The sequence below is a fragment of the Microcebus murinus genome, chromosome 11 (genome assembly GCF_040939455.1).
Source record: "Microcebus murinus isolate Inina chromosome 11, M.murinus_Inina_mat1.0, whole genome shotgun sequence".
Taxonomy (NCBI): domain Eukaryota; kingdom Metazoa; phylum Chordata; class Mammalia; order Primates; family Cheirogaleidae; genus Microcebus; species Microcebus murinus.
Genome location: NC_134114.1, coordinates 76,238,985 through 76,265,443, shown reverse-complemented (window position 1 = coordinate 76,265,443; position 26,459 = coordinate 76,238,985). Strand labels below are relative to the sequence as shown.

General features: G+C 38.2%; 1 protein-coding gene and 1 pseudogene across 14 annotated transcripts in view; one reads left to right on the top strand and one right to left on the bottom strand.

The window, feature by feature from the left end:
• The window catches only part of PAM (peptidylglycine alpha-amidating monooxygenase), a 269,177-nt gene that overhangs the window by 240,671 nt on the left and 2,047 nt on the right, over window positions 1-26,459 (bottom strand). The gene's annotated exons all lie outside the window — the stretch shown is intronic.
• The window catches only part of LOC105876442 (ATP-binding cassette sub-family F member 2-like), a 59,889-nt pseudogene that overhangs the window by 32,312 nt on the left and 1,118 nt on the right, over window positions 1-26,459 (top strand).

The window sequence follows — 26,459 nt, the reverse complement described above, 5'->3', positions numbered from 1 at the left end:
CAACATTTCCTGAGAATAGCCAACATTATGTTTTTTAAATCTCTATAACGCTCTATAATTTGGTTGAATTTTCCATTCCAAATTTCCAAGGGATCCATGCTTTTGAAGAACCTACCGGCCCCCAAGAAGTCTCATGAAATGTGGATTTCCTTGCTAAAAGTTGCACAAAGGTTACTTCCCAGGAGTGAAGCTAACTGGGGTCTTGTCCAGGCACTTAGACCACAGAATGGTATATTTTTCTATATCTTTTACTGAGCCCAGGAAATCTGTCCCAACCATGGGCCAGTCTCCAGAACATGAGAACTTCAAGCAGCACAGGATAGTGGTAGCTACATTTAGAACAGGACTGGACCATGCCCAACATAGAAGAGCTGTGTGAGTCTGGTGGAGCCTACAAATAAATACAAATACCAAGAACTACATCTGGTCCTCTTCTGCCAGCTCCCCACCCCAAATGAAAAAGGTTGAAAATTGAGGATGGTAAAACTATTTTGATGAGGATAAATAAATTGTTAAAGATTAAGCATTTCTCTCTCTGGCCTTTCTACCAGCATAATGATTTCTAAATGAAGAGATTTTAAGTGAAATTTAGATCATTATAATTCAAGAGCAGTGATGAACAGCCTTAATTTACAAACCTCAGGTGGAAGAGTAAGATTCTTTTCTGCTTCCAGAGGTGTTGCCTTCTTCTCATTACAGGGGTCATATATATCTGCTGGGATTTATCATTATTGTTAATAATTATATTCACCTTTTGCTTGGTAGTTCTCTTCTTTTATAACTTTTGATGTAGAATTTTTATGACATATTGTTGACCTGTACACCACACATCAAAAGAGTGGTAATTTACTTGTTCCTGTTCAGAGTTCAGAGTAAATTATTGATTTGCTACTGACCATGCTCAGAATCAAGATGAATGAAATAAGATTTAAAGTTGTGAAGAATTTGGAGCCTATTACATTCCTGGCGCCCAACTTTGAGCTAAAAATTAGTAGGTGTCTAAATTGAAAGGTAAGTTTTCACTTCTATATATTTAGACATGACTACATTTTTGATGCATTTCTATGTTTTATCCATGATTGGTTCAGAACTTAATTCCCAGAAATCTCTCGTTTGTAATCATTCTCTTCAATGTTCAGAAGTTCATAAAGATAACAGAAATTATATTTAAAACACTCAGGAACTGTTAATAGCAGCAATTTAGAAAATAAGACTAAATAGAGAGTGAAAAACAAAATTTCAATATTAGTAAGAGCTTACATTTAGTGATTGCTAATGAATAAGATGTGCACCATCTGGGGGATGGTCATGCTGGAAACTCAGACTTGTGGGGGGGGGAGAAAAGGCATTTATTGAAACCTTAAAATCTGTACCCCCATAATATGCCAAAATAAAAAAAATTTGACCCCCCCAAAAAAAAAACAATACTAGACACTATTCAAAGCACTTTAACAGGGTTTAACTCATTCAATGCTTACAAAAACCCTATGAGAAGTGTAATACCAATTTCCCCATTTTGCACATGAGTAAACTGAGGCACAGAGAGTTTAAGTAAAATGTGGCCAAAGTCACACTTTCTATGTATGTGGGTAGAACTCAGTCTGGCTGCAGAAACTGTGAGCTTAACCATGACACATAACTGCCTCCTTTAACAGCTAACATGCTAAATTTATTCTTGTTTTTCCCTTCTCAGTATTTTCCCTGAAAGTGAATGTGTTCAGTGTATGCTTGACCCAAAAATGGAATAGTAAGTTTACAAAAAGTAAATTTTGTTTTGCCATAATTCTGCTACCATATTCTACAAATTCTATTAATCATTGAAAATAACTTCATATAAACGATCCAATGTCAGAGGTTATACATTTGTGTAAAGTACAACATCTTTGGCTCAAATTGAAATAAAAAGGTCATGTTTAAAAATAATTTAGTACATTTATAACCATATGAATGAATGATTTTTAAAAATTTAAATATGATGGTGAGAACTCCCAACACAATGCCTTACTCCCCATTTGTTTCCAAACAAATCAAATTTCTAGAATCAAATTTGTCTAGAATCAAATTTCCAACTAGACAAAAAACATCTGTTCCTGCATGGTTAAAGGCACCTCATCTTCCATACTTTTATGATCTCCCCCAAGCTTACACTTTCTAAAGACATTACTGCCTTGTTTAATGACATCACTTAATCAACCAATTCAGAAAGAAACTTCACATTTACCTTGGCCTCACTCTCTCCTTCAACCTCTTCAAACCACTCAGTCACCAAATTCCACCAATTTTGCCTCTGCAATATCTACTGAATCCATCATCTCCCTCACAGCCACTGCTCTAGTCCATTGCCCCATCTTCTTATCCCTATGATCTGTGTAAACATAACAGCTCATAACAGGTTGCCTTATCCTCTGGTTTGTTCCTTATGTAATCAGTCCCTCATGCAGCTACCAAAGTTCTCTTCTAAAACACAAAAATGTAAAGCTTTTTAACCATTTCCAACTGTTTATAGCAAAGGTTCTTAAACTTTAAAGGATATTAGATTCATTTGAAGGGCTTGTTAAAACAAACACAGATTCCTGGGGATCCCTTGCCCTTTTTTTTTATTACATAAAACTGGGATGAGGCCCAAGAATCTGCATGTCCTGCATGTTCCTAAGTGGTATTAATGCAGCTAGACTAGCAACAACACTTTAGTTTCCCAAGCAGTGCTGTGCATTAAAACTACTTGGGGAAGTTTTATAAAATGACCAGCTGAATCCTAAACCAATTACGTGCAGACACTGGCTTTTTCAAATCCTCCAGGTAATTCTGATTTCCAGCAGTATTGAGAACTACTGGTGTTTAGAAAACATTTCCAAATTCTTAGATTGGCATTCAAGATCCTTCACCTTGTATTCATGCACTTGCTCTACCTAAAAAAAAAAAAAAAAAAAAAATCCTATTTAATCAATTAATAATGTTAATAATAATAATAATAATAATAATACTGTTTTTGCCTATATCTAAATTTATCCAGCCAGGGTGAGGATGCTAAGAAAACCTGAAATCTGAGGTTTGCAGGTAGGGGAAGGGAAATAACGAAAGCCTAACCCAAACCAACCAAATAGCTTTACCAAGAGCCCTTAGGGCAGAAGCAATTTAGGAGTGCTAGAGACAGAAATGCTGGTGTGGCTGCAGTTTAGGGGTTACCCAGAGAGAAAAAGAGAGGTACCAAATAAAGATGGAGAGTCAGGCGGGCAGAATTTTGAACTTGATCCAAGAGCAAAGGGAAAGCATTCAAATGCTCCACAGTTAGGTCTTTCTAAGGCTGTCACCCTCCAGCTGGTATGCTCCCTGGTGGCAGACACTGGGCTCTACCCATCTTCCCCTTTGTACCCTAGTCCAGCAGCCCTCAAACCACTGTGTGCACCATAGCAGGGAATACCCACAGACCTTCCAGGGAGTAAGCAGGCCCAGAGGTAGTCTTAAGAGAGTCAATTTCTAGATCCTCAGTAGTCTTCATTTAGATTCTTCCCTAAAACTGAACTGAGACTGAATCTGGAATCTTCAAATTCTTTTTTTTTTTTTCCTACCCAAGCTTTCAGGCTTAGTTTTACTACGGAGCTTGTCTCACAGTGGAAAGACTTCAGAGGGCCCAGATAAAGAAATGATTCTAAACACTGGTGTTGGTATTGAAAAAATGAATGACTCTAATGACTAGGCAACACATTCTTTTGCAACTCAAGTGGGTTTTAATCTTTGCTTTTACTGAAATTGAAGGTGGAACTAAACCATGGTCATTTAAACTAATTTTTGGTGATAGAACACTGGATAATATTTGTCCCATGATATTTGGGATATATACTAAAGACTGTTTTTAATCTGAAATTCAAATTCAACTGGGCAACATTTATTTTTATTTGCTAAGTATGACAGTTCTACCCACGTTTTCATTTCGAAGTGTGCCCACAAATTATGTAGCTGATCCTTATAATGACAACAAATATAAAACCTTCATTCCTTAAGGAAAATGGATGAACTGGGTAATATGTAAGATACTAGCTGAAATCATCCTGAATGAAATCCTTTTCTTTTTATTTGAGCTTTTTCCCTTCTTGCCCTTATACCACCCCCATCCCTGACAGAAACACACCCTGACATACAACTTTCCGCCAGTTTCCATCTTCAAGAAAAGGTAAAAGTGGTTCTGCCAACTAGGAAATAAAAACATAGAAATGAAGGCATGCTAGCATCTCAGATACAACCAACAATAAGGAGAGTATAATAGAAGAAAAGAAAACTTAAAAAAAAATGTTCACAAATGCAAAATTTCTCCAAAAGAAGAAAACTAATTGGAAAAAGGAAGCCAACATATTGCCTGTATTAATATCACTGGTAATAAATAAAATTAGAGAGAGAGACTGAGAGAGGCAGGCAGAGAGAGGGAGGGAGCAAGTGCTCAAGGACCTTAGCTGATTCTGATTTTTCCGCTACCTGGAACTTAAGAACCTAATATTGACTTTGGAAAGATTTCTAAACCCTGTGATGCTATTTTCATTTTAAATATTGTGTTTAAAAGGTTTGCATACACTTTTCACTTCTCAATAAATATAGATGTTTTTCCTTCAAGTGTCTTTCAGAAACAAGTATTGGATTTTTTTTTTTCCTTTCTTTTCTATAGCTGTCAATCATATATATTATTTGTGTCTGTTTCAAACTCATTTTGCAATAAAGGATTTCAAAATCTTTGATCCTTCCTCCAGGGGAAAAACAAGGGGTGAAACAAATAAGGAAGCTGACTTTATATAAGCCTTTCATTTCAGATCTGGTTCCTTCCTGCTATGAACTTCACACCAGAGTTTCGCTTTATGTGCTTTAGACATGGACAAGATGAAAGCAGCTCTTATATCCTACAAAGAGCAAGTTCACCTTTGGTGTAAATGTTGGAAAAGTGTGGAGAAGGATTTGCTCTTTTGAAGAAAATATAATGTGTTCTGAAAGTGTCTGGGTTTGAAATTCTCCAAATGTTGAGCTCCTAGGAATATCCATTTCACATCCAAGGATACAAAAACTATCCATCCTCGCTCAGTTCAATGCTTAAGGCTTGATGCAAATAGACTGGAGTAGATAGTGGATGAGAACATAGACATGTGCAGCAGACTGCCTGGCTTCAGATCCCAGCCCAACCACTTATCCTTATGACCTTGGGCACGTTTCTTTAAGCTCTTAGTACCTCATCTGCATGAGGTAGAGGATAATAATAGTATCTATTTCATAAGATTGTTGTAAGCATTAAAAAGGTATAGTTCTTAGAAAAATTCCTAATCCTCATGAAGCACCATGCAAGTATTAAAAACTGTTGCTGGGCTTAATCTATGAATGGAAATCCTTATATATAATAGCTGTGCTTTCTAACTTATTTTTCTTGGGATGCATATCAAAGATCAAGGTTTTGAAGAAAAATGTTATTTTGTCTTTTATTTCCTATCAAGAGTCAGAGCTTGCAGAAGGCTAAAAATATTTCACAAATATAGCCTGGCTGAGAGGCACAGGAATGCAGTCCAAGGAGAAGCACAGGGGACACCCAAGACATGAATTAAAGTCCTGGTTCACAGTAAGCTATGGCTGCACTTTGGCATTTAGGTTCTTTTTTCTCATCTGTAAAATGAGAAGGTATGTACTGAATTTCTAATATTTCTTGCAGAACTAAAATTCTGATTTTGTAACCTTTAACATTAATGTCAAACTTGTCAGAAAAATTCAGTGAACTCTTACTTACCAAAGGACCTTCTTGGAACAGTCTTTCTTGAAATTCTAGTTCTCTATGCTCACACACTACAAAATTCATCATCCTATACTATACGTACTTCCAACCCCTCTAAAGCCAGGCGATAAAATAATGTCAGTGTTATTAATAAATGACCAGAAAAACAAGAATGAGGAATTATTAAAAGCTTCCCTTACTAACTGACCCTGGCAGAAAAATTAGTAATACCTATTAGTATGGTATGCAATGCTTTTTAGCCATATTGAGGGATATTATATCATTCTAATGACAGATTTTTAAAACTGATAGGAGATCTCAGAGTAGTGCCTCTAAACCTGGGGCAATTTTACTCCCAGGAGACATTTGGCAATGTTTCAAGGCACTTTCACTTTTGGTTCTCAGAACTATGGAATGCACTGACATCCAGTAAGTAGAAGCCAGGGATTCTGTTAAGCATTCTCTAATGCACAGGACAGCCCTCCCCACCCCCATGACAAAGAATTAAAAGTGCTAAGGTTAAGAAACCCTGCCTTAGAGCAATGATTTTTCATGGGCAGAGGGGAATATTACTGCCCCCTAGTGCAAGATTCCAAAATCTGATTGGTAGGGTTGGTGTGGGAAGAGGGCTGCCAGCATTAGTAGGCCGGGTCCAGTCCAGAGACACATCATACAACGTCCTTCTTAATGAAGACAATCCTTCTTAATGAAGTCTGAAGACCGTACCACATCCTACTTAACTTTCAAATGTCCCCAAATTTCACAGGTGACAAATTTCTTTATATGATTATCTCAGCTTACAACCCAATTCCATCTTACGTACAAACACAAAGAATTTTTTCACTTGGTTTAAAAATGTTTATGTTTAGAGATGAAACTACTACATAAATCAAGAGAAGACAGTAAGTATTTTGTTTGATTTGGAACTCTGCCAAGAGTTGCTCATCATTTTGGAAAAATCACATCACCAATAACAATGACATCTGTAGTACAGTACTTTTCCATTATTTTGGGGGGATATATCCAAGGCTTCCAGTAGATGCCTGAAATCTTGGACATTACAAAATGCTTTATACACTATGTTTTTTCCGTCTCACAACCAAGACAGCTACTAAGTGACTAGGGGGCAGGTAGCGTACGCAGCCTGGATACACTGGACCTTTGTACGATTCACGTCCTGGGCAGGACAGAGCAGGAGGGCATGAGATTTCATTATGCTACTCAGAACAGCCCACAATTTAAAACTTATAAATTATTTTTGGAATTTTCCCTTTGATATTTTATCAGGCCACTATGGACCAAGGGTAAATGAAACCATGGAAAGCAAAACTGTGGATAAAGGGGACTACTGTATTTGAGTGGTCAATATAACAAAGACACACCAATCTACAATTTTAACTGTCACATACCAGCAGCCCCCAACCTTTTTGGCCTGAGGGACCCGTTGACAATTTTTCTATGGAGGGGAGGGGCAGATGGCTTTGGGAAGATTGAAGTGCATTATATTTATGCAGTAAAACCTCTCTGCCACCGATAATCTGTATTTGCAGCCACTCTCTTGCGCTAGCATCACCGCCTCAGCTCAATCTCAGACCATTAGGCATTAGATTCTCATAAGGAGCCACAACCTAGATCCGTGGCATGCACAGTTTACAGTAGTGTTCCTGCTCCTATCTAATGCTGCCACTGATCCAACAGAAGGCGGAGCTTATGCGGTGACGTGAGCAACGGGGAGTGGCTGTAAATACAGATGAAGCTTTGCTTGCTGGCCTGCCACTCACCTCCTGCTATGCAGCCTGATTCCTAACAGGCCACAGACAGGTACTAGTCCGAGGCGGAGTTTGGGGACTGCAGACATACACTGTTATTTTACGTACCGGAATAAGCTTTTGAATATTTCATTATGTCTTCCAGTGTAATCATAACTAAGTATTTGTATATTGAAATGCATATTATTTTATTATAAGTTACAATCCCAGTAAGGGATTATAATATAACCTATTGTGTTTGTGTGTGTGTATTTTTAATTGCATATTTAGGCAGGTTATATTATATATGAATTTCATTTCATGATAGTAGAGAGGGCACAACAAAACACATGCTATTAAAAAAAGGAGCCATTGAATTCAATGGTGTTGAGAATCCTTGCTTTGAAGATTGCCTCACTCAATCCCTTCTCTTTATGGAAGTCAAGTTGGAGGCCCAGAGAAGAGCTCATCAGTTCTTCTGCTGGCAAATTCAGAGTGTTTTCCACAACAGGTAATTCTATTCTATTCTGATCTTATATCCATGGTATCAATAGATCTCTGAGTATTAGGGACCGCCTGACTCAAATTCACACAAAGTAAATTCCCTCCAAAAATACACAAGATAAACCTGACCTGTACGGTATATAAATATAGAATACCACCATGGGAACCATGACAAGGAAAACTGAGAAACTGTCATCACCAACCCACCAGAAAACTGAGCTTCATTCATTTGGTTGTTTATGTCATCTTCCATGTAAAAACAAAGTGAATGCAGATGAAAATGACTCATTTCAGAGGTTTCTAATTTGGTAAGATTAAGTCACCACAGGTCTGAATGCCACAGACCAGGCTTGGGAAGGAAAACAACAATAATAATCTACTTGAGCAGTCCCACAACTCATTTTATCCATTCATATGAGGTCCAATTTTCATTTCGCTCCAAATGCCAGGGAGACCAAATGTCAGTTTTGATTACTCTGACTCCTTAATATGATATTTGGTAACATTACAATCTCCTTCCTGAAACCTTAATTTTCCCTCTTGTTTACCTGTTAGGCAAACATTAATTGAGTGCTCCTTTTCTAAAATACTGTACAGAATACTCTAGGGAATTATAAAGTGGAAGACAACTGTCTGCCTTTGACAATGATACCACCTAAAAGGCAAGATAGAACTAATATAAACATATAAAGAGAAGTACAGGGCAAAATCAAGGAGACTGCAGAAAAGCAATATGGTAATACGCAAGTATTGAAAGGGAACACAAATCAAATTGGAAAAAAGACACATGAAGCAGTGAGAGCTGAAAGACAATTCTCTTAGGTCTCCTTTTCAATTTTTCGTGGTGCAGGCTTTCTCCTCTAAATGTTTCTATCTAGTGGGGGTCCAAGATGTGCTCACTTGATTATCTAGCCTGCTTTACCCCAGAATGGTACAATGCCATGCAAGTGTTAAGTCACAAGTCACACAATTCTGCTTGCAGAAGAAATGATTGCAGGTCTCTCAAGGGCAAAGAAAAACGGGCAGATGACTTTTCATTTATGGCTTCGCAGAAGAAAAATAAATAGAACTATCCCATATTAATCTCTAATCTAGCAAAACAATTTTTCCCTCTCTCTTTTTTTCCATCCATAAAAATGGAAAACAATAACTTCAATGACCTCTACTTCGTAGGCAAACAAAAAGGGGCGTAAACCAATATGATCCCTATTTCTGGAGGAAAATAAAATACCTCCACACAGTAAAACAGGCACAAGAAATAAATGGCAATATTCCCTGCTCCTCACATATTCAAATATAAATCACTTACCATTTAGCTAAAGGGCCTTTCTTTTTTTTTTTTTTTCAGACAGAGTCTCATTCTATTGCCAGGGCTAAAGTGCAGTGCCTTCATAGCTCAGTGAAGCCTCAAACTCTTGGACTCAAGAGATTCCCCTACCTCAGCCTCCCAAGTAGCTGAGACTACAGGTGTGCACCACCAGGCCAGGCTAATTTTTCTATTTTTTGTGAAGAAGGGGTCTTGCTCTTGCTCAGGCTGGTATTGAACTTCTGACCTCAAGCAATCCTTCTTCCCTCCCTGGCTTCCAAGAGTGCTAGGAGAGCCACCTCATGGGCCCAGGGCTATTTGCTTAACCTATATTTTACTCACAGATTCTCTCTAAGAAGAAAAGGCCTCATCTGGGCTAATTTTTAAGTTCTCTAGTCAAATCAATCTCTCAATTAGGTCAAATTTTCTTTTAGAAACCCCCATTTAAATACTGGATTTTTCTCTATCTAAAGTTGTATTCATTCTACTAATACATATAGAGCACTTGCTATGTTCCAGGAAACCGTTGTAAAAACCCCAGCCAAATGAAGCTTCAATTCTATGGGGGACACACAATAGGGTGGGGGGGAGTAAATTGTATGTTAGATAATAACAAGTTCTATGGGAAACAAAAGACAGGGCAAAGCAATTAAAAAATAGAAGTCAAAGTTTGCAATTTTACATAGGGTAGTCAAGGTAGGTCTCAATGAGATAGAAACTTGAACTGTCTTTAATTCATAGAAACTCCCTTTTCTCTCCAGATTATGTGAATTCATATGTTGCTACACTTTTTTTCATTTGTATTTTACTATTTTTTTATTGTTACACAGTAATTTTGAAAAAGATCCACTTCAAATAAGATGAAGTTCCACATACAGAAAATGGCCCTATAATATAAATATCCCTACCCCTCAAAAAAACTTTTCTGCATATTTGTAAAAACAAATGAGAAAATACAAGAGAGCAGGGGGGAAGAACAACAAAATTAAAAAACAAAAAAACAAAAAAGCCTCTAAATATATAGGAATAAACCTAATAAGAAATGTGTGAAATGCAAAAAACGAAAACAACAAAAGTTTGCTGAGGACTATAAATGCAGTTATACAACAATGTGAAATACATATTATTACTCAGTATGGTAACACTATTAAAAAGTTCTGGAGATCTGTTGTACAACAATGTAAATATACTTAACACTACTGAACTGTATGCTTAAAAATGATTAAGATGGCAAATTTTGTTATGTGCTTTTTATCACTTTTTAAAAAGTTCTAAAGATAGGAAAAAAATCTTAAAGTAACACAATGTGTTTCATATTATAGCAAATTACCAATACTGGAGACTACAGAAAAGTGTCACACTGACAGTCTTGCTTTAAAAATATTTTTTTCAGGATATATTCCACTCAACCAAATTATCTAGAGTCCAATAAAGGTGGCATTTTGAATCAGTGGGAAAGAAATGATTGTCCAACTAATGCTCCAAATTTTACCAATTTGTAAAAGCTATGGAAAAAATACATATATACTTATATCATGACATACATAAAATTAAATTCCTGAATTAAAATATTTAAGTATAAAATGTGAAATAATAAAACATTTAGAATAAAAATGTTAGTAAATATTTTCTGACCTTGGAGTGAGAATATTTTCATAGAAAATAAAAGCAGGCCAGGCACAGTGGCTCATGACTGTAAACCCACACTATGGGAGGCCAAGGCAGGAAGATTGCTTGAGACCAGGAGTTTAAGACCAGTCTGGGCAACATAGTGAGAAACTGTCTTTACAAAAATACAAAAATTAGCCAGGCACGGTGGCACAGGCCTGTAGTCCCAGCTACTCAGGAGGCTGAGGTGGAAGAATGGCTTGGGCCCAGGAGTCTGAGGCTACAGTAGCTATGATCACTCCACTGTACTCCAGCCTGGGCAACACAGTGAGACCTTGTGTCAAAAAAAAAAAAAAGGCCGGGCGCGGTGGCTCACGCCTGTAATCCTAGCTCTCTGGGAGGCCGAGGCGGGCGGATTGCTCGAGGTCGGGAGTTCAAAACCAGCCTGAGCAAGAGCGAGACCCCGTCTCTACTATAAATAGAAAGAAACTAATTGGCCAACTAATATATATAGAAAAAATTAGCCGGGCATGGTGGCGCATGCCTGTAGTCCCAGCTACTTGGGAGGCTGAGGCAGAAGGATCGCTTGAGCCCAGGAGTCTGAGGTTGCTGTGAGCTAGGCTGACGCCAAGGCACTTACTCTAGCCTAGGCAACAAAGTGAGACTCTGTCTCAAAAAAAAAAAAAAAAAAAAAAGGTAAAATAAAATAAATAAAAACAATAGAGAAGATAAAGGTATTGAATTTGACTTCAATAACTGAAATAATTATCTTCAACAATTAAAATAAATAAAAATTAAAATACCATGTCTGTTTAAAAAAAAAAAAATCTACCACATACAAAAACTAAAAGGCCAACAGAGACAAAATGAACTGCAAAATATCTGACAATGAGAATAGCTCATATATCAATATGTAAAGAACAAATAACAGATATGAATGTAGACGTTACAAAAGAACAAATAAAAATTCTAAATATCCAGTAAGTACATGAAAATCTGCACAACCTCCATAGTAATTAAAGAAATAACAATAGCTAATCTACAGACTACTTTGTATCACACATTGCTTTACTGTTACATTTCCAGTCTCTAGTTTCATCCTCCCACAACTGTATGAGGTAGAAAGAAAAATTTTCCCCTATTTTCCAGATGAAAAACTTGAGTCACACAAAAGGTCACATTCCAAAGCCAGGCAGTCTCCCTTCTGAGCGTCTCTCTCAATCCCCACACTACACTGCCACCACCAGTAATACAAAAAGGACAAATCTTTTTACTGCACCAAATGTCGTCATGGCCAGGCCTCCACAAACCAGTCCCACAAAGCCAAAGGCCCCGCTGCCTGCTTTTGCCTGGCCCACAAGCTAAGAATGAATGGCTTTGACATCTTTAAATTGTTGAAAAGTAATTAAAAGAAGAATAATACTTTGTGTTATATGAAAATTATACGGAGTTTAAATTTCAACGTCCATAAATAAAGTTTTATGTAGTATTGCCTATGGCTGCTTTTGTGCTGTAACAGCAAAGCTGAGTAGTTGTACCAGAGACCTTGTGTGGCCTAAAATATTTACCATCTGGTCCTTTACAGTGAAAGTTTGCCAACTCCTCATATGGGATGTGTGTAGTCTCTTCTACATCATCACTGTAAATGGCATTCAAATGCAATAAAAGCAAGAACTATTTATCTTCATACTTGTTTACCCAATGGTTTTAGTTTATCACAGAGAAATGTAAAATTCATAGAACTTTTTATGTAAAAAAATATTGTAGCAGTGTGAACCCAGGAAGTCTGACTCCAGTCCTTAAGCTCAGGGCCAGGCCTAGGGTGAGGTCTACACTTAAATATCGAGCCAATGTCTCGACTCCCAAGGGAATAAAGCAGCTTCCCAGGTTTATCAAGTAACACCGACTAAAACTGGAATTCCTAAGGTCCTATTATTCTGAAATGTCAACACCTTGTAATTATTACCACCACGTTTCCTAATACATAGTTTTAAAAGATGTTTTTTAGGTTGAATCATATGCAATTGCAGCTTTTCCAAGGTTTATGATACATTAAAATCATGAAATCAAATAGATCTTTAAACATAAAATCCATCCTGAGTATGGATGAGTCCAAAATTGACAATTTATAATCAGCAAAATAACATCTGTCCCATAAATTAATATAATTACTCAAATTTTATTTGCTTTATACTTTTGTTGGCATTTAATTTGTAAATCAGTTTTATTTTATAACTGTACAAGTGCTATAAACTAAAACATTTACTCCAAGTTTGAATACATTTAAATAACATTATGGTCTACGGCCACACCACCCTGAATGCGCCCGATCTCGTCTAAATAACATTATGATGAACATAACTAAGTCAAACTGGAAGTGAAAGTGAGGATATTTTCCTTTATAAGGGGCCTGTATAGTTCACAAGTTTGAGAGCAGTGTATGTACCTCTTGAATTACATAAGCATCCCAGCACGTAATTTTCAAAAAATAAATTGCCATCCCTTCCTGCTCTATCTCACAAGTCCGGTGTTGGTGGGCAACAGCAGATGACAAGCACCAGAATGAGGTGGAAAGCACAAAACAGAACACTTTTATACACTTTTACACTCAAAACAAAGCGCTTCACCTTTGTGAGCCTCGTTTTTCTCTTCTGTAACATATGGATAATGGTTTATGTTGCAGGGTTATAGAAATCATTCGAGGTACTCTAGATAAGGTATATAACATATGATAATCACAGTAGCTTACATTTACTAAGCAGTTACCCATGTGCCAGGCATTTTCTGTGCGTATAACATTATATATGCATCACCTGAAAGAATAATTACCACCAGCACACTGCATGAAGTGGGCACCAACAAACACATCCTGGTTAAAAGATGATAAAGCTGAGGCAATCAGAGGATCAGTCATTTGCCAGAGATCTTATAGCTATTAAGAGGCAGAACCAAGACTTGACCCAAATGTTTAATACCAGAAGGAAGCCGGTTTTCTTCTCCATTGTACAAAACTACCTCAATAAGTGGGAACAATTACTATGATACTGACGTCCATAGTTTACCAGGATGAGAAAACATAAACATTTCTTCTTTTAGACCTAGCCGTAGCCCTTCTAGTATACCACAGCATCGGAGGGGGTCTCCAAGCCATTCAGGTGATAAACCTTTTCAGAATGCCATTAATATTTTCCAGTTGGCACTAGGCTTCCCTGTATAACTGCAGTCCCCAATCTCTGACGGTCCCTGGCCTGTTAGCAACCAGGATGCACAGCAGGAAGTGAGTGGAGAGCCAGTGAGGGAAGCTTCATCTGTATTCATAGCTGCTCCCTGTCACTCATCACTCGCATCACCGCCTGGGCTCCGCCTCCTGTCAGATCAGCAGAGGTACAGATTCTCACAGGAGCACAAACCCCACTGTAAACTGCCCACGCCAGGGATCTAGGTTGAACACTTCTTATGAGAATCTGATGCCTGATGATCTGAGGGGGAGCTGAGGCGGTGATACTAGAGCTGGGGAGTGGCTGCAAATACAGATTAGCATTAGCAAAGAGGTTTGACTGCACAATAAATGTAATGCACCTGAACTATCCCCAAACCATCTTCTACCACCCCTATCCCCATCCCCATCTTTCATGAAATTATCTTCCATGAAACCAGTTCCTGGTGCCAAAAAGGTTGGGTACCGCTGCTCTATAACATTTGGGGCATACAGAGCAAACTTTATTTTTGAAAGCCTTCAAAATTCTAGCCGCAGCAGTGTAAACATCAATTTCCTCTTCTTCTCAGGAATCTGAACAGTCCCTCCCCCAGTCTTTCCTCCCTTTGTGTTCCCATAGCCAAAAATGCTAGACTAAGCCACAAGGCATGAGGACGAAGCACTTAGGGGAAGGAGCCAGAAACATCATCACCAGTAAGTTTTTTGTACAAATGAAAAACCACTCCGTTAACATTACAAAGTTGGTGAGCTTAAATCTCGGGAGGGCTACGCTTTAAAAAATAGGACTGCTTTCTTCTCATCTTCTATGTTTCTCCTGCTTAGAAGGTAGCACTGATAACAATCAACTTCAATTTCATTCCCCTCTGGCAAATTGGTTTGTTTTCATTTCTAAAAGGCAACCAAAATGATTATTATAAGAGAATTATAATTTTTAGGAATAGAAAAAAAAGGTTATTAGGTGACACAGTTGTCAACTAACCCTAAACTCCATCCCCTGGAATCAAGTATATATTGCACCAAAAAATAAAGGTTTTAGATTGCTGCAGGGTCTACCTCTCTCAATTTCTTTGGAGAAAATCTAAAATGGCCAGCAGGACTTTAAAACTCCCAAAATGCTTCACCAAAATCCTGTGGCTTCTTTTTTCCTACACAGCTGCAACCTTCAAATGGCTCCACTGTACAAAATATTATATGGACATGCAATAATAGTAGGTTTAAAAACAAATATAAACCCCTTTGAGAACCAAAACAACTGTTATTGCCTTGAAACAAACAAACAACCCAGAGACAGAAACAATTAAAGCAATTTTTCACAGACTATGGAGAGAGTTTGGGAAAATTATTAACTATTATTAAAACACAGTGAGGCATAAATCAGAGTGTGTAATATTAATAGTAGTAATAGCAGTCATCACCATTATCGTAATCATAGAAGTAACAGTCATCGTCTTTGTCATTGTCATCATAGTATTACACTGAGTGCTTGCTACGTGCTAGACTCCACTCTAAGTACACTGCATGGATGATCTCATTATTCCCACATGACAAGCTTGCATAGTGACGCAGGGCCCCAAGCCAGAGTCTGTGGATTCAAATCCTGGTCCCATCACTAGTACCTATATGACCTTGGGCAAATTAACCACTGTCGGCCTCATTATTCTTATTTGTAAATGGAGACAATAATAGGATCTACCTCACAGGGTGGTTGTGAGAATTAAATGTGTTAAAAATATGTGACGGGGGGGGGGGGGGGGGATGGGCATTTATTGAAACCTTAAAATCTGTACCCCCATAATATGCCGAAATTAAAAAAAAAATATGTGACATGCTTGGAAGAGGGTCTGCAATATAATAAATACCATAAGGGCCAGCTGTGATGAATCATAATTATTGTTTGATTCCGGAGATGAGGAAACTGAGGCATAGGGAAGCTGAGTCACTTGTCTAAGGTCACATAGCTGGTATAGATTAGACCCGGGGTTTTTGAACCCAAAGCAATCTGCCTCTCAAGTCCATACCTTTAACCACTTTAAATAAGTCCCTGTAGTTTTCAAGCATATATATTTTTATATTTATATCTCAGGAAAAATGGAGGGAATTTATCAATTAAGACACCTGAAATCAAATGATTGTGACAGCCCTGGCACTTGGTGGCTACGCATCCACAAGGTTAGAGAACTCTACTGGATGCAGAGATTACACAAAATGCCAGGTGGTTCCAGGTGTGGCCTGAAGCACAACATCTTAACTTGGAACAAAAATGGACAAGACTGCAAAAACAAAAAGAACATTTAAGTTGGCCAGAAACAATGTCTTTCCTGACTCTATGAAGAAAAACCCTTTAAAATGTCCTACCCACCCACCCATCCCTCCCTTACCCCCTAGTCCATAAAACTCTGAAATGGACATCTTCTTCAACACATTTTATGGTGATGTTATCACTTCAGTCACTATTTTGACCTTCTGGTATTTATATTTAGAAGGGAAAATGTTTAAGGCAAAAACTTTAAAAGCAAGGAAGGATGATGAAGATTAAGGCAGCAACAAATTTAATCTCCTGGCCTTTGTTATCTGTTTCATATAACTCTTTCAATCCTTTATAGTTTCAGAAAGTGTTTTGTTAGGTTGGAAAGATTAAGATCAAAATGGTTATTCTCTAGGTAACATCTACTTGGTAGGATACCAAGAGGAAATTTATTTCTATAATAGCAGTGAAATTTATTGTTTGTCTTCTTCTTAAAAATTGTTTTTTACCAAAAACAATAAGTAGAGAATAAACAACCTATGGCTATTTTTCCTTTAGTGAAAATCTTGATGTAGCAATAATAATGAAGCAATGTAATGAAAGAATGGCAATTAAAACATTTTTCTACCAAATAGCTATTTGGAATGTAGGAACTGCACGAAGAAAGCTCTTCTGGTTGACAACAAAACAACCATTTTTCTAGGTAAAGGTCAAGTATTAAATTTCTATTCACTAAATCTGAGTGAATTCCCTAATGTTATCTATGTGCCAGTATGTTAGAAAATTTTTAAAATGGTTAAACTTTTAAACTGGTCAGCCAGACACACAGGAAATAGCACACCAGCTTCAGATACCTTCCTCAACATCAAGCAAAGTCTCTTCTAACACCACAACGAGGGGCTATATGAAGATTAAACACATGATTGCCAAATAAAATGGGACATCTTAATGCCAAATCTAGATAAAACTCCACAAGAGATGCACTTATATATTCTCCAATGTCAACAGGTCAAAATGTATAAAACTCTTTTCCTGTACTAACAAAAAATAGCAACACAAAATAAAAAGACACTGATGAGAAAAAAACATATACAACATCAAAGACATTTTTATGTCTAAGAGAAGAGTAAATTTTTATTAGTCAAAGCTAGGGCATAGACCCTTCTGGGTGTTTAGCAGAGACAGGTCAGTCTGTGTCACTGGACCACATGAAGCCTTCCAGAAAGTCAAAGGGGAGAATCATGGGCCAAAAAAGAAAACAAGGAAAACAATAAAATAATTCACACAGAAAAAAATCTGCATAAAGATTCTACGAATAAACAAATGAATCCGGTATTTGTTACCATTCATATCAGTACAATAACTGAATATACTATTAAAATTTGGAAGAAAAATTAATGAGTTCTTTTGTTCCTTCTCATGGCTGACCCTCTTGACTCTGCTTTATACCAATTTAAAATTAACGGGCCTCAAAGAATGCTAAAATAGGTACATATGAATGTTCAGAATGTCATGTGTATCTTTCATCAGATATTTCATTTATTTTGCCCTATGTCATGTAGGAAACTAGCTCTTCCATACCTAATTCACCTCCTCTATGAATCATTTTATTAACACAGAACTAATTCACCACATTTGTGATTACCCTTTCTCGTAAGTGTTTTGCATCATGCTGATATGGGTTGAATTGTGTCCCCCAAAAGATGTTCAAGTCTTAACTTCCAGTACCTGTGAATATGACTTTATTTGGAAATAGGATCTTTGCAGATGATCCAATTGAGACGAGTTAGGGGAGGCCACCATAATCCAATATGACTTTGTCCTTATAAAAAAGGGGGAAACCTGGACACAGGGCTTCTGAGAAAGAGGAAAGATGGGAAAGATGATGTGAAGACACAAGGAGAATGCCATCTGCAGGTCAAGGAATGCCTGAGGCTGCCAGAATGCGGGAAAGGAATGGAACAGATCCTCAGAAGGAACTGACCCTGCCAATATATTGATTTCAGATTTCTGGCCTCCCTAACTACAAGCCAATGCATTCGCCACCCAGTTTGTAACACTTTGTTACAGTAACTCCAGGAAACTAACACATACATTGTGGACAGGGTCAGCCCAAGCTTACATAGTGTGGACATAGCGTCCACATAGCTTACATAGCTTACATAGCGTCCATAGTTACTGGACGCTAAAGAAGCCTCACAGAGTTCCTGCAGCACACATACGAGTCTACACTGTGAAAACCCTGCAATTTAGATGAGAATGTGAAAGACACCTGCCCAAAATATTAAAAATAATGTCTTGCAATTTAATTAAAACACATTTTATATGCTTTAGTTCCTTTACTCCTCACAACTTACACTAAAATAGGAAAGGCTTATTATCTGCATCTTATGGACAAGGCATTTGAACCTCAGAATTGAATGTTTTGGCCAATGTCATATATATATATATATATATGTATATATATATATATATATGGCAGAGCAAGTATTGGTGCAAAATCTTTTCTAAGGAAAAAAGAATACAATCACAAATAGTTTAACTTGGATATTTAACTTTTTAAGGTAGTGCCTCTTCAAGTGACTCAAGAAAGAAAGACATTAATAACATCACACAGACTGAGTAGGCTGAGGGCTTCCGTGATCCAGGTAAAATGGAATAAAGCAGAAGAAATTGGTAGAAAACGTAAACCACAATTTGTGAACCAAGAACCAAGCCTTGAAGAAAGAGATGGAAATAGACTGATAGAAAGAAAAGAGGCAACATGATGAATAAATGCAATGCCAAAAAGAAAAAGAATAAATTACATGGAAGGCCTAAGCAACCAGCAAAGGAAGGCCTTCACCTGACTAACTGGGGAAGTCCAGAGAAGGTTGCCATGGGAAACGGGGTTGAAATAAGGCTGGGGCCTTTCAGTAGAGCTGATAGACATTTAGTTACTGCTGTCAGTTTCTGAGCAGGCTTTGCTGTGATAAAGAAAGCTGTTCTAGCAGCTATGTTCAAATCAGTTTAGTGGCACAGCAGTTTGGGATTATAGCTGGTATACAGTAGGTATCTTTGAAAAGCTGATCAGTACTGCAGATAAAGGCCCTATTTAGATGCTTTAAGTTTCAGCGACTGGCAAGACATCTTTGACACCTTTCTATCCTCACTTCCATATTTCTAGACACATTGGCCTTCTTGGCATTCTTCTTGGTGGAGGGGGCAGGAGTGGGGACAGAGTTTCTCTTACTCCAGCCTCAAGATCTTGTATTTGTTCCCTCTGCTTGGTAGAGAATCTTTGCACTATTACCTCCTACATGTAGCGTGGAGCCAACATATATATTGTTTTTTACTTAATAATTATCTGTCACTCCCATTAATATGCAAGCTCCATGGGTACAAGGACATTTTCTGTCCTGTTCACAGTTTAATTCCTAGAGCCTGGCACAACGCTTTGAATTAAGTAGGGACTCACTAAATATTTGCTGAATAAATAAAAGAAAATCCGATCTTATTCCCAAGTTCAATTGATGGCATCCCCTAAAACACTTTCTATCCATCTTCATGCCACTTCCTAGTATCCACCACCAGCCTGGTACGTGCTGTCCTTTCTAATTAGATTAATGCAGCAGCCACCCAACTTCTCTCCAACGCATTTCCCCATAGATGATCTTATGAAAACACAAATCACATCAACTCACCAGCCTCTACTTAAAACACTCTCCATTGTTCTTAGGAGGAAAATCAAACTCTTTATGCAGCAAGCAAGACCCTGTGTGGACTGGCCCTAGCCCAGGTGTCCAGCCTCACCCAGTTCCACTCTCCCCTGATTCTCCTCAGTTACTTGATTTCACCCCGTTCCCTTCAGTAACCGGTCCTCTGCATAAATGACAGTTCCCTCTGCTTTCTGGAACGCTCTTCTTCCCACCCTCTCTCAAATTTTCCTACTCACACTTCAGCTATCAATCAAATGTCACTTCTGCAGGTTCCTGTTATATAAGCCCACAAAACCATAAGGCTCTATTCAGAGCATTTACCTCTGTTTGGAATTATATAGTTATTATTATTAGTTGGTGTGTGTGTGCTTAGTTAATGATTGTCTTCGTCCCAAACTCTTCACTCCATGATAGCACAAACCATGAATTTTCTGCTCACTGTCAGATCCTAGGGTCAAGAACAGTGCTTGGTGCAGGGCTGGCACAGAATGAATACTTGCTGAATAAGTGAAAGAAAACACTCTATTAAAACCAAAGAGCTAGAAGTCATTGCCAAATACACAGATACAAAAACATTCCACAAATATTGAGGTGAAGCTGAAGGCAAAGATATTAGTGAAAATCTATACAATAACTACAAGCTGCTATTAAACCAGGAGAGAGGCAGAAGCCAGGACAATGCAAACTTTGAAATAATTCTGACTAGTGACTAGATAATAATGGGACCGAGAGAGTCTGTTTCATTAAGGAGCCAGGCAAGAGCCAGTTCAAACAATTTACTGAAGCCACGTAGTTATGACTTAGGTAGTGACGGTAACTAGGTGAAAGGTCACATTTACATATCCTATTAACAGCTCCTTGACTCATCAGTCTGCCCTGGAGACATTTATCTAAGCAGAAAAACCATTCAAACTTTCCTCTCTTTGGCATTTTCCATTATGAAAATTCTCCAAAAAGTCCTTAGGTCCCTGGAAAATGTTTTAAAGACATTTCACTGTGGTCGATTAGGCATACAGTAATAGCTAAGTGAGGCAAGGGCCGTGGAGGAAATGGCATATAATAGAAAGAGCCCACTTGGCTCCTGATTAAAGTCACTCATGTGCAGCTTAAGGAAATGTACATACTAAAAAGTTCTGGGCACTACAGGGTATCATGGGTTAGAGGACAAGGCCAGATTTGTTTTAACCTTCATTGTTACTGCTTTATTCCCAAAACACTAGAATAGATAGATACAATTCTAAATTCTCTGGGGGGAAAGAGTTTATTAGTTTACTTTTATTTCTTTATTTCTAGCTTCTTTTAAAAGCTGTAACATTGGTGAGCATGAAAAACAATCTAATACCGCTTGCATCCATTTGAGCCCTTCAGTGCCTCATGCAATGAACAGCAAGGCTCTGGTTGTGTTTCAGAGGCGGACAAACCGACAGTCTGGACAACATACTCCAGTTTTACTGGAATCAGTTTTCCAAAGAGGACTTACTTAACCACACCCTGCCTGAGAAAGGACAGCATGAAACTGGTGAAAACTCTGATCTTCAGAAATACAACAGACAATGACTACCTCCAATTTCATGCTATTTATAGGAAGAGAATGGATGCACAAAGATTTGCAGACGTGAACCACATGGCAAATAGAACAGGAAGTAAATATGAAAGCACAGTGAACAACTGACTACCAGATTGGGGGAGCAGAGGCAAGAGGATCGTAAAGGGGATAACCAGCCCGAACCCCTACAGAAATAAGATTTCAAAATTCAGAATTAAAATAAAAAGGTATTTAACAAAGTAACATTCAAAAACAAAATGGAGAAAAGTCTCACCAATTAACAAATGCCTGCTTTATTCAAGGACTCTACATTCGTGCAAACCCCAATAGCATAGGATCTTGGCTTTCCAGAATTTACTGAAATTTGAAAAGAGTATCTATGAAAATAATGATTTGTTGATGCAATTAGTAATATAAAAAGAGGTATAGGTATAACAAAAGTTTTCTTTAAACACAGTAGAAGCCTCTAGTTACATGCAAACAATTAGCATACCAGTTCAAAATTAACTTATCTTTTTATAAAAGTGTTCCCCAAAACTGTTCCAAAGGGTAACAATGTTAGCAGGTCCTGGGTTATATGTAGAAGTGCTTAAAAATAATAAATTCAATCTTTAAATATTCTGAATTTCAGATTAGTTTGAATTAGTCTTCATATAAGTAAAATTTTACTGCACTGCAAATAAATACCATTTTAAAGCAAACTCCTTTTGGCATAGGTAAATGAAATTCTCAATATCTGAAATTTATGATTGGGCATTTTTAGCCATGGAAATAGCAGGTGGTAATATGAGTCTTCCATAAGGTCCCCAGCGTTCATTTTTATCTTCCATACAGACCTCAATCTTCACTTTTATTTATTTATTTTTACCACTGTTCTGCTTATGTTGTACATGACCAGCAATCAACTGGACACTCAATGCAGGTAAAAAACTGTATTTTGTGGCTTCAGGTGCTGTTGGCAGGAGCTATCGTTCTTTGTGCTTTCACTTACCAGTACTTGTGGTCCATGTACTCCTCAAAATGAGCTTCCTCTATTTGATAAGGGAAGCAGATCTGCTGCTGTTATTGTTTCTTGGCATTGCACCCCAACTCTGCTGTGTCATTTAAAGTTGTGTTTTAAAGTATGACATGTTTTTATTTGTCAAGTCTAGTTCCCTCCTCCTTTCTTGAAGCTTTCCTCTAAAACTCCCTGAACAAGAGCCATCTGGAAATCTTGTTCTTGCCCTCCATCCTTAACGTGAGTCCAGGCCAGCACAGCTGGGCTGCAGCAGGCACTGCCTAGGTGCTGCTGGACTGGCTATGTTCCAGAAACTCCCTGCTAATATGCAGCTCTTGTCCTTTCGTGTTAAGCGTAGCTAGTAGATGAAGCTTAACACAGTGCTCAGAAGTTCAAGCTCCTTTGGGCACAGATCCCAGTCTCACAGTCACACATGATTTTGGGTGACGCCATATATATGCAGAACTTCTGTCACCACGTGGCTCTAGTCTGTCCAGCCCCCAATTGACATTTTCCACTTTTTTCCCCCAACAATTACTGAAGTCAGTACTGTATAGATTATCCAAATTGAAATACTTCCTCCGTATAAAGGGACTCCTATAAACCTAACATGAAACCAAGCATCATTTTTGTAATACATTGTCAAAACCAACAACTTCTACTGCATCTACTCACACACCAACACAAAAAAAATCTGAAGCTTTAAACCAGCAATGGCCAAGAAAACTTTCTGCAATGATGGCAATTTTTTATACCTGCTCTGCCCAATACTGTAGCTACTAGCCACATGTGGCTATTAAGCACTTAAAATGTGCCACTAGTGCCACTGAGAAATTGATATGTTTGATCTTATTCCACTTTAATTCATTTAAACCTAAATTTTAACAGACAATGTGGGCAGTGGCTCTCAAAAGCTGTTAAGGATCTGAGATTTACTCTACCTGGAAGCTAACAAATTAGCACGCCACAGTTTCATGGATGCTGGGAGAAGAGAAGATTCTATGGTCAGAAACAAAGGATTATGTTACTCACAGAAAGAGCAGCAATGGGAGTATCAGCATAGTTGTGCCAATTCCCTGAAACTCAATTCCCTTAGTATGATGTGAAGAGGGCAGGTGACACCTGTACACTCAATGATTTGCATTCCCGAAGGGGAACCCTGCGCTCAGGGTACCTGAATCTTGTATACTAGACAGTAAGCCTACCTGCTCTTTCCTCTGGAGGGAAAGACTACCACTATCTTCCAAGGCTAGGTACTATACAAATGTCCTTAAGAAGATAGTCTGGAATGAAAGCAGCAGGTGCCTTTGCTCACAAGACATGAAAAAACCTGAATGACTAATGAGAGCTGAATCCCAACAATGAAAGTATCCTACACACCTCTTAAATCCACTCATCTCTCTCCCTCCTGCTTGAATACCCTCCTTCTAACCACACTTATTTCTTGCTAGGACCACTGCAAGCTTCTCAAATAGTTATCCTGCTTCCACTACTGCCTCCTACTCCCGGGCATTCTCCATTATGACACACATCTAATCATGTCACCTTTGTTTCAGTCTTCAAGGTCACCCACTGCCCTGAGGATTAAGCAAACCCTCCTTAGTAAGCTCCAAAAGGCCTTGAATGATATGGCTCTACGTCTACCTGTGGCACTTCCCTTGCATCTCCTTCTAAGGTTCATGCCTTTAGCCACACTAAACCTCTTTCATTTCCTTAAATGCAAAGGTCATAAAGTGGTGGCCCTGGGTTGAATTCTAAGTACAGATTTGTCTGGTTTGGCCCGCACGATAATTTAAAAAGCATTCGGGCCATTTCATATTTTGGGAAATTTCATATTTATACGATATGAATTTTAAGCTCCTCTTAAAAAAGTCCAGGCATCTGGCAACACTTGGCCTGCATCCCAACCTGACAACACTTGGCTGAAGCTGAGTATATACTGTTCCCTTTAGACAAAGCCTGGATTCAGGTTGCCACACCTCTTCCTCATGTTCTCACCTACGTATTCTTTTACACTATCTGCCTGACTTCCATTCTAATGCACCATACTCTGTTCCTGTTGGTTTGGAACACTCTTTCAACCCTCCCACTTCTTCAGCTGCTAACTACCACTCACGTTTCAGGTCCTAGCATGTTCATGTGCCCTAGGAAGTTTTCCCTGACCACCACCAACCCAATTAGGAAGATATCATGCGGTGTGTCATACTCACATGCCCAGGACCCTTCCATCCCACCATGCCTTCTGTGGTTCTCTGCACTACCCTTATCATGGCATGAATCACATGGTAATATAATTTTCTGCTTGCAGATCTGTATCCCTCCCTAGACTTTCAGGTCATAAGAGAGTGACTATAACTCCTTTGTATACGAGTGCCTAGGAAAAAGGCAAACACACAGGAAGGGCTCGCTAAATACTTGTTGAATGAATACATGAAACAAGTTAGGTGAAGAATGGCTACTTCAAAATATTTCATGAGGTGGGGGTATTTATAGATTTTTTTTTCTTTTTTCTTTTTCTCTCTTTTTTAATTTTAGAGATTGGGTCTAACTCAGTCGCCCAGGCTGGAGTGTAGTGATGTGCTCATATCTCACTGTAGCCTCGAACTCTTGGACTCAAGCGATCCTCTTGCCTCAGCTTCTGGAGTACTACAGGCATGCGCTACCACAGCTAGCAGAATTTTTTTTATTTTATGGGTTTCGCTATTGCCCAGGCTGGTCTCGAACTCCTGGTCTCAAGTGATCTTCCCATTTTGGAATTACAGCTGTGAGCCACTGAGCTTGGCCTTTATATTTTTATATATTTATTTTTAAAATTTGGATCTTTGAAATGACATTCCTTCCCCCCTCTCCCAGAGAAACTAAAATAATTATTTGAGTAGTAGAGTATTAGCTACGTATTGGCAATATGCCTCGCACTTCACAAAGATTAGCTCATGCAATGCTTACAACAGTTTTCTGAGGTAAATACTTCCATTATTCCCATTCTGGAGATGACAAAACTGAGAATTTGGTAGGTCATGTGCCCTGAATGACACAAAACCACACAGGGTAAGGAGAAACTACAGAACTATTTATCAGGCAATTGGTATTATAGTTCTACTTCTGTTACTGACCAGCTGTTCAACCTTTGATAAAATGAAGGTCTTACTCCCCACACCAGTACAGTAAATTGTAGACGACTGAAATTTCTCTCAGGAGACCTGAGAGCCCATGACACCATCAGCAACTTCATTCACAGCCCTATCTTTTGAGGTATCTCTAAGCAGTTTTAACAATTAACTCTTACAGACTAAACGAGTTAACAGAGTTACACCCACAAGAAGCTGTCTGGCATGATTATGACTGTTATAACAAGCCACACAGTTTGAAGGGCAGTAACAAGGATTATTTAATCTCATTTCACAAACAGGAAAACAAAGGTACTGAGCAATAAGGCCAAGTGTAAAGTTGACACTGTGTCCCTCAGCCTGCCCCTCATCTTGCCATGCCTTACTATGAAAGTTGAATCGAAGCTCTTTAAGCCACATACATAAAGCCTAAGAAATTCTCCACACAGCCAGCAGACTAATACATTCTTCCTAGGAACAGGAAGACTCAGATGTCACAGTGTCACACAAAATACAACCGAGCAGAAAAGGTAAAGAACTCTGGTCAAGCTTTTCCAGGTGGAATTCTTACTGATCCTTTGCCCCAAGCCAAACCAAAAAGAAACAATTTTAAAAACAAACAAAACTCTCATGTAGAGTCTTGTCACATTTTAAGTTAAATTTCCTGAATCAATTCAGGCCTCTATGTGTTTAAGTTCCAGTTTATTAAAAAATCTTACATTCAATCTCTGTTTCTCTATGCA